Source organism: Halichoeres trimaculatus, unplaced genomic scaffold (genome assembly GCF_033239565.1).
Source record: "Halichoeres trimaculatus isolate MK-OKI-2021-1 unplaced genomic scaffold, fHalTri1.1 fHalTri1_scaffold_4, whole genome shotgun sequence".
In the NCBI taxonomy this organism is placed as follows: Eukaryota; Metazoa; Chordata; class Actinopteri; order Labriformes; family Labridae; genus Halichoeres; species Halichoeres trimaculatus.
Window position 1 is genome coordinate 10,454,288 of NW_027437182.1, and position 10,185 is coordinate 10,464,472.

Consider the following 10,185-nt stretch of genomic DNA (forward strand, 5'->3'; position numbering starts at 1 on the left):
TCATCGGCCTCCTTTACTACAAATAATCGGTATCAGTATGAGCCCGGAAAAATCCATATCCGTCTTTTTCTACTTTGTTGTAACAATAACTCTTTGCTGTGAGTCTCATCTGGTGTTATATATGACAAAAACGTAAAGCTTGTTTATTTCCCTTACAAATGGTGCCCATTGCCAAATCTTCACTGCTAATGCCAAACAGCTTATCCTTCTTACGACTCACAAGTTTTGAGCTTCAGGTGCTGCCAATCAGGTTGTGTAATCTTAAAGGCTCTAATTAAATCTATGTCTATTAGGACATTATCTATCACTAAATGTATCCAACTCACGCATCAAATGGTCTGGTAAGAAAAAAAATCACTAATTCAGCGACAAAGCTTTCATGACACCACATTTTCTTTTCTACTTGGATACAATGCCAGTGAAAAAAAGTTGGTTAAAACCCATTTTGCTACCACAAAAAGACAAAATAAACATTTTTCCATTTAAAAAAATGTACAGCCAAATTAAATATTTCTTATGAATTATTATTCAGAATCCAGAGGGTGTGTGTGTGTGTGTGTGTCTGCAACGTGCTCTCTGCCTCTTTTGGTCACTTCATGTGTGTCACATGTCACATGTCCTTCTTAGATGCTAAAAGGACCTAAAAATAAACGTCTCCTGTAAATGAGGAGAGTAAGCTGTGACAAAGGCAGAGCAGACACACACAGCAACATCCAAACGCTGACAAACTTACTCCTCGGGTCCAAAGAATATAAAGCCCCATACAGCTAGCTATACGTTAAGCAGAATTTGTGTTCAAGTGTTAGAGGTCTCCTTATTAATCCACTGAAAGTACCATATGTTGTTGCTTTGATCAAACAAAGAGGAGATGGACAGTGCTGAGACATCTAAACTGGGAGATCAGTGAGGCCCCGGAAACAGACCTCTTTATCTTCTCATGATGCTACCAAATAAATGACTACCTGTCAGACAAACTCTACAAACACTCCCGTATGGAGACAGCAGCTCCTTTTGATTGACGGCAGAAGAGTTTAACCCTCGTCATGTCCGTGTATTTTACAGTTCTTTACTGTGAAACCTAAAACACAGAACTGTGACTTCGAGACAAGATTTCTCTCCCTCTACGACGATGAACAAGATTTCACACAGAAATCTCTTCTCAGAAATCAATCATCACTGAAACACGCACATGTTGTCAGGCCTCTACAGCACAGTTAAAGATGACTGTAAGGTTCATATAAGTTTCATAATGATCCACATAGCTCTTTAACAATTGGCTTTCAAAGCTTTAAACCCGGATAAAAAAAACATTCATTCCAAATCCTTTCATGTGCAACTTTCGCTTTATTTAACTTCATTTACCCAAGTGTCAATAAGTCAGTATCTTTCCCCCAGACTCTCAGACACATCCCTCGGCTGTGTTTTTCTGTGAAGTTGGTAAACTAACGCCGCGCTGATTAAAGTGGATTTAGAGCTTGTTGCATTTGATCAAAGTCCAGCTGATATCAGAACCGCAGACCGGCTAAGCTCTCAGAGCCAAATCCATAATAATATTCTTACACCACCCACAACAAAGAGGCAGCCAACGCCAGTAAATACACGTGGGCTGATAATAATCATTTAAGGAGCCCTCCCATCTGAGTGAAATAATACCGCCGAGTACAAACTGCAGTAATTGGAGGGAGAGTATAGCTGATAGGAGATGGGAGAGGGACAGTAAATCCATTCAGCTCATCTGTTTATTACTGATGCTTTTGAAGAAAAGTGTTGTTTGTCCTTGATTTTGTGTCTTACAGATTAGAGTCATGGATTTTTAAAATTATTTTACTGCTTTTTATTGATCTCTTAACGGAGAGAAAAAAAAGTACAAATTAAAAAAACAGACTTTTCAAAGTGGAAAAACATTTCTGATAAGAAGAGTCAAGCTCGCTTGTGTATTTTATTTTGGCAAGGTTTATTCACTGAGCAGCATCTTTGAAAGCAGCTTGATAAAACCTGTCAGCAGCACTTTAGCTCTCTTAATGTGCTGCATCTAATTTCCCTGTCAATATTTTCTCCCTTAACAGTGACCCCCGCACAGCAGAGCAGCAGCAACCGAAACACACTGATGTCTTACTGTAGAATAGAAGAGATGCAACCTTTAAAAGAAATGCACACATACTTTTCTACCCCATCCAAATATCCTTCTCTCAGGGAGCGCAGAAGTTTCCTCCGTCAGCCTCTTAAGAGTCTGGCCTTCGGCTACACTCCCCTCTCTCCCTCCACCTTTCCCTTCAGCACATCTTAATGTGTTTGATAAAACATCAGGCGTAAAGCAAGGGGCACAAGGCGGATGATGTGCTTTTTTTAGGCCCAAACAGGCATCAGCTAAAGGACGAGGATAAAGAAGTGAGTCTACTCCGTCTGTCCGTCCACTCGCTGCATTAAGACGCCGTCCAGCTTCTTTTCAAAGACAGCCACTCTCCCTGGACCGCTGCATCTCAGGGCCTTTTGTCCCCCCCACCTCCCTCAATCTCCTCATCCCACCCCTGCCTCCCAACCCACTGCTGAGTGTCTGTAATGGCCCAGACGTGGAAAAGAGGGGGAAAAGAACCTAAGGAAGTCAGAGAAATGGAGGGTAGAAAAGAGAGAGAGCGGGAGGAACTGGAGGGTGGAGGAGAAAAGGGAACAAAAGGAGGAGAGGAAAGTGAAGGAGAGAGTGGTGGTGGAGAAGAGAGTGGAGACACTCTGGGAGGGGGGAAGGAGGCCGAGTCTTTAGGAGGAAGCCAGGCGGCACTAAGCGTCTCTGTCGCTGCCCGGCCAGGCCTGCTCTCCCCCCAGCCATGAACCCCCCCCCCTCCTCCTCCACCCCACATCCCACCCTGACCACACCGCGCTCCTCTCCCCTCTGTCCACTTCACCCTCTCATCCCCGCACACTCGCACTTTCATTAGGATTTGGCACACTTGTAAGGACCCTGGATTACTTAAAACCTATTGAGCCCCAGGCTGTGTTTCACTCTCTTTCTTTAAAGGCTTATGATCACTGCATGTCACAGTGAGGAGAAGTCATGTTCTTCAGGAGGACGGGTTAGGCTGCTCAGTGATGTCATCACTTGAAAATTCAGTGCCACCAAGTGATAGAAATGCTCAACACTAACACAATGTGAAAACTTTGAAGTGAAAAACTTAAAACATAATGTCCTTTAAAAAAAATTAAAGAGCCTTTCTTAGGTTGCCTAACTTCACAGTGTATTATTTGGTGGCCCCAATAAAAGCAATGGTGGCCTGGATCATTTGTGAATCAGAGACACAGTGGGTCTCTATGGAGGAATATTCATTGCCTGATATCTCCCTTTCAAGTCTCCTGTTTCTTACGCTGTAGTCCCAGAAAAAAAAGATTACAAACCTATGGGTTAAACACACAGTTTGGAACCAGGTACAAAAAAATAAAAGGAATGGTGGCCCTTTTTCAAGTCATGTCCATAAGTAGGAATATTGAGTTTCTTCCATTCATAGTAGACTGGAGCTTTGATAGATGGGCAGAGCATAAACTAATCACTGTGAATCAGCTGTTTGAAAGAGATGTGATTAAAACTTTTGCCCAACTAAGAAGTAAATTTAATCAACTCTTAAGTGACCGCTATAGATATCTATCTACAAGCAAGAAATTATACAGTGGAACATAAGGACTGGGACCAGATTAGAAGAGAACCGACAAACATAGAAAGACATTTTACTAAGAGAATGATGGTGCAATGAAAAAACAAGTGTCTTTGATGAAACAAAAACTGTAGACGGATGTATCTGACAATACACAGCACATAAAACAGCAATGGTAAATGGAACTAAATGTGCCATTTGATGACAATACTAGAGATGTCCCGATATTACATTTTCACTTCCGATACGATACAGATACTGCAGCATTGAGTATTGGCCGATACCGATATTAATCCGATACGATATCAGCATTAAACATGCATACTTTTGTTACTTATTTTGTAGTATGTCTGTCATGTTAAAAAAGGCTTGATTAAGTGATATTATTCGAACAAAGAACAGTAGTCAGCAACGGTATGAGGAAAAACTGACCCATTTATTAATAACCAATGGGTAACAGAAATTTTAACATTAAACATAAGAATATACTAGTAATTGAATAAAATAAATAATAAATTAGAAGACCCAGAAAATAACCTCAATAAATCAAATAAAAAAAGCAGGAGCGGGGTCTGGAATGGACTGCCTATATCAGAGATTTTAGATGCATTCTGATACGATAGCAATATTTGTTTTTTTGCTGATATCGGACCGATATCCGATATTAATATCGCACTGGGACACCTCTAGACGATACCTAGGAAAATGTTTGCTCTGGTTGTCATAAGGGGATGGGGAGCCAATGCTGAAAGGAGTTCGACTGGAAGATGAAAATATGTTTCTTCAGAACCCTGTTAAAATCCTTCCTCCCGAAAGTCAGGTTAGTAACAAATGCTGAAGAATTGGTTGACTTGTCAGAGATCAAACACAAACAGTATTTTGGGATTGCCTCACCATACATCACTTTTGGACAGATGTCAAAGGCACAGTAAGAAATCAACTTAAAGTCAACTTATCTTTAAAGCTTTTTTCGAACTGAAATTATATATTAAATGCATGTTAGGGTCCAGTCTCAGGAAAGTATTGTTATGATGTTTATTGTCTGTTGATTTCTGACAATAAAAGTAAAAAAAATAGCTTTCCTCATCATTGCACGTTTAGTTTTCAATCTTTAGGGTTGGAAGAGAACTTTGCGTTAAGAAAGTGGAAGGATTCCATTACGTTCAGCAATGTGCAGCTTCTGTGAAGATGTGTAGCACTCTTTAAAGCAATCTGTTATTCTAGCTATCTGTTACTATTACATTGCAAGCTGGGAGGTTAGGATGGACTCAATGTCCTGTGACCAAATCAAGACTTGTAGTATCTCTCCCTGTGGTGTACATTTGTCTTGAATTAGAGAGACTTTATATCAAACCAGCACTCCACAACCTTTGTTTACTTTCATATTGCTCACTTCCATTGTTTCCCACTGAAATAAACATGATGAGTTGTTAGCCTTGCTACGTTTTGAGCTTGCATTGCAAACTGAAGCATTTTTTTGTTCTTTGTCTGTCATCTTCTGGCTAAAATACAGTTGTCAAATAGGAAGCTTGGCTCTCTATTTCCCAAAGTTTATTGGTCGCACTTATAGGATGCTGCTTTTGGTAGTAAATAAAAAAGGGCCCTGAAGTTTGTCTTATTTCTTTTTTTCGGAACATCAAACCAAAGATCTTTGTTTTTCTTTGCTATCATTAAAACCGATCTGTCCATTGCACTAAAATTTCCACCACCCATCTTTACATCCAGTCATCCAACTACAAAGCCATCATCTCTGTTTTACTATCAGTCTTTGTATCCATTTATTCATTTTTCCACCCATCCATCCAATTTTACATCGATACATAATATTTTATTCATTTAGCTATGTATTTATGCATTTATTAGTTATCTAATACACATCTATTTTCTCAACCTATCCATCCCTTCATCAATTAATCTTTCAACCAAAGAATCTATCAATCCATTCTTTCTATCTATCCAGCAATAAATCTATTATCCATCTTTATGTTCACCTTTCTTTATCAAATAAACCAAATCTTACTAAAAAGAGGTAAAAACAAAGTTAAAGACTTCACTTCATTCTTTTGAATAACTGTGTGACCTAAGCTTCCCTGGTAAAAATATTACACACATTTTGTTAGCACCCTTTGATGAAAAAGCAGTGAGATCAAAATGAGGAAAACAACAAAAACCTCTTCTCATAAGTCAAACTTCAACGGGGATTACAATGATTTTGTGTATTTCAATAAGCCTAAAATAAAATGTGTCAGCACACCATTTTTTTCCAACCATTAATGACAAACAAAGCACCAAAAACTGCAAATGGGCTTCATCACCCTCTGCTTTTGTCGATCAGACGTACTATCTTCTCTGATGTTGTAACACAAAAAAAGTGGAAAATGGTGCTGTTCATCAACTGTAATTGGAGCTAAAGTTAAAGTTCCAGATAATTGCAAAAAAAAGAAAGCTTGTCCCAAATGTTTGTCCTCTTAAGTAATTCTGGACAAAGATGGATTGCAAACAGTTTCAGCAGCATCTTTAAGCAGGGTCTCAGGATGAAAGTGGGTTTGATAATTTGAGAAACACTATCATCGTTGAGAGAATAATCATCTCCACTGTGGGCTAATTTGTTTACATCATTAGAAGAAGGTACAAATATGAAACCATAATGACGTATTGATGTGTTAGGAACACAAACAGACAGTCACTCTGCAACTTCAGTCTGCCTGTTTGGTCCTCACAAGGACTGGAACACAAAGAGCACACACAGAAACACACACACACACACAGAAACACACACACACACACACACACACACACACACACACACACACACACACACACACACACACACACACACACACACACACACACACACACACACACACAGCCAGTGGCCTCAGGACTAATTGCTAGATTGGAGCAGATTTTCTAGTTCAGTTCAGGGCTGTAATTGTGAGGAGGGCAAGGAGGAATGACAGGACTTCAAGCTGAGAGGACAAATCACCAGGGGCCACCGATTAGACTGCACTCATGTTCACATGGCCGAACGTATGTGTGTAGGTGTATGTGTATGTGTATGTGTGTGTGTGTGTTGGTGTGTGTGAGGGAGGGAGAGAGATAGAGAAAGACAGAGAGACAGAGAATAGCAGCGTGTGTAGTAGAGGTGAGGATTTAAGCTAACCATCTCTCAATTCTAGGTTTCCGTGGCACTGACCCCAAACACACACACACACACACACACACACACACACACACACACACACACACACACACACACACACACACACACACACACACACACACACACACTCACACACACACACACACACACACACACACACACACACACTGACCTGTATGGACCCTGTAGTGCCAATGAGAACACCATCAGGAACATTTTGTACTTCCCTTACTTCAACAGCCAACACTTTCAAAAACTCACTGTGAGATGTGAAAAGAATAAAAGTTTTTATAGACAAGGTTTTAGGAGGTCAGGAGAGGAAAAAAGGAGAAGAGTTGAAGTAAGGAGAAATCCAAATCTGGGCACTGATACTTGTAAATACTGAGAGGTTCTGTGAGGACTATAAATTTGGTGTTGGTTGCAATGACACCTTTGGCCGGAGTCGGTTATTTTTTTCGGATTTAGGACTCCATTTCCCATGAGCACCATCACCCACTGTGGTAAAGACGTAACTCTTTTCAGGGCATGCATTTTCCATTTTTAGCTACATGGAGCTATATGTGTCGCTATTGACAGCCCACTGCTCTGAGACACAACTGTAACGTGCAAGATCAGGGAATCCTGGTCATGTCTAACCTGTGCTCATCTACAAACTCCAACCTCACCAAGCAGAGCTGATGTAGCCTCACTCTTCATTTTATTGACAGATTCTCAAGTCTGAACAGACCACTACAGAATAACTTCTGCATGTAGGTTAGAATGAACATCATCACCAACCGCCTAGCCCATATTTTAGCCCGTGCTCTACCACTCTCCTGTTCAGCTTTCATCTGCTCTTTAACAGTTTAGCTCCAGTGTCCACCATTACTACAAAATTAATCCAAGAAATCTTTTTTCTCAGAAAAAGGATGATTCTTGCTTCTCACTGTTAATCTTTTTGAGAGAGAATTGAAGCCAATAAGATGCTTGTTTGCTGCCCTTGGAGGTACGACACCTGGTTGCAGTCAGCTCAGCCAGCACATCAGCATCAACGAATGAAAAGCCCAGGATACTAACTCTGCACCACTTATGGGTATTTCATCTATTAGCTTCAATTCTGCTTCAGACTTTGAAGGATACTGTTTAAAAAATGGACATCAAAGCAAAAAATAATGTCTTATTCCTAAACTAATCTCCTGAAAGAGTGATTGCATGAGTAAGAGGCAAACTTAGCCATTAAAAAACAGACTCACCTTCAAAACGGAACCACTGCTTATGAGGGCCACAAAGTAAACCTGCCACAACAAAAGCACTGTATGTAATGTATTACCCTGTTTAAAATAAAAGAGGTCAAAACAAACTCTACTGTGTGCCTGGACTAGTTAGAGTCCCGACTCCACACACACGCAAACCCCTCCATCCTATTTTCAGGAAGTAAATTCAGAGTTAATTTGGTTTAATGTGGTTAATCAGTAAATCTTTTTGTTTACTGTTTGTCATGGTATGGTTTCCCTTTTGTTGTGACTTCAGAGCCAGGTCAGGAAAAGCTGCAGGTCAGCTAAAGTAATGGTTTATTATGTAGTATCCAGTTGGAGTATGGTGTGAAATTCATGTGCAAAAGGCTGAGAGATCTTTTATTTAACTAGAAGTTCCTGGTTTAAAGAGGTGGAAGTATGTCTTCCAAATGAGTGCTGCAGTGCCCTTATGCAAGGCACAAGGAGCTCTTCATTATGCCAAATAGAAGGCCATGATCAAAGTCAGTTTCCTGTGTGCATATGGGTGAGATGTGTAATATGTTGATTTAAAATACAAATCAAGGTGTTTCAACAGTTAATTTTGTCCAAGTGTCACGTTACAAGAAAATAATCACTATTTTCAACATCCCTTCTCCACTGCTCCTTCTCTCTCCTCCAACCTGCAGCAGCCTCATCACACACTCACACACCTTCCCTCTGCACTACTGCACCACTAGCATTTCACTGAAGGATAAAGCTGCATGAAAACACAAGCACAACCTGCAGAGAAACTCTTTCTTCTCAGCTCATCCTCACACATCTGATTCTGCACACACCTGCCCTCACCCGCTGGATGTCGATTTTTGAAGATGATTTTAAAAAACTAAAAGATTTAAAGCAGGATACAGAGAAAAAAGGACTGTTAAGGTCAGCCACTCAGTCATTCTTCAGCCAGCTTACCTTGCAGTGATGTCATGGTTGTCATTATGACAAGGCCCACGGTCCTGTCGTCTGATTGGACGTCAGCTGCTGTCCAAGCCAGCATTACATCCATGGAGGGAAAAGGAAAACCCACCTCTGCTACCTTTATCTGAGTCTCTGGTTAAACCTAAACGTACTTAAAGTGGTCTTTCTCTACACTTTTTTACCATTTTTGTGTGTCAGATCTATCACTATGCTCTCATCTTTCCAACCTGGCCTGCATCCCTCCTGACCTCTCTGAGCCCCTCAGTTAGCCCAGCGTTCCTCTTTTAGTGTCATCACCCTTCACCTTTCTTATCCCTCACACCTTCGCCTCCCAGGGCCCTGCATCCTCCTCTCCCACACCCAGCCTTGGAGCTCCTAACCCCGGCCTCACTCTCTCCCGGTCCCTGCTTCTCCTCCAGCCTGCCTTCCCCTCTCCTCTGCCTTCTGCTCAGTGTTCAAGGGGAGAGCCAGCTAGGAATGCTGTGGCTCTAGACGTTTTGTCCAAGCCCTAGGTCTCTTTCACTGAGGCAAGATTAGTTCATACAAAAACTCAACAATACACCACTGAAAGCCATTGTTGATATTCAACATTTTTCACATAGCGGAGCAGAATAGACAATGCGGCAGCCGGGAAAGCCCGAAGCGGACTCGCAGGGTTGATGGCTGATGGTATCTCAGCTGAGCGAGGGCCTTAATCCCTTTTTATACACACGCACACTCTCACACACAAGTATACATACACACACTCTCAGCAGCCTGGAGACAGCAAAATCAATACCTCTCTCTTCTTCTCTCTCCCTCTCTCTGTAAGTCTATGTGTGCATCAGTGGGTGGGTGAGTGTGATAGGGAGGATAAAGAGAATAGCACTGCTTGTTGTACACCTCTGCTTGTGTGTGTGTGTGTGTGTGTGTGTGTGTGTGTGTGTGTGTGTGTGTGTGTGTGTGTGTGTGTGTGTGTGTGTGTGTGTGTGTGTGTGTGTGTGTAAATGTGTGTGTGTGTGTGTGTGTGTGTGTGTGTGTGTGTGTGTGTGTGTAAATGTGTTTGAGTGTGTCTGTTGTGGACCCTCATGGTAAGTTATCTTAGATGTTTGACTGTAAAGGATTCTAAGATTCTCTTTTTACACATTCAACTCACTCCTGGAAATTTTCCCCCCAGTTTTGCTACCGCTGAAAACTTCGCTCAAAGTTTTGTCCAACTTTT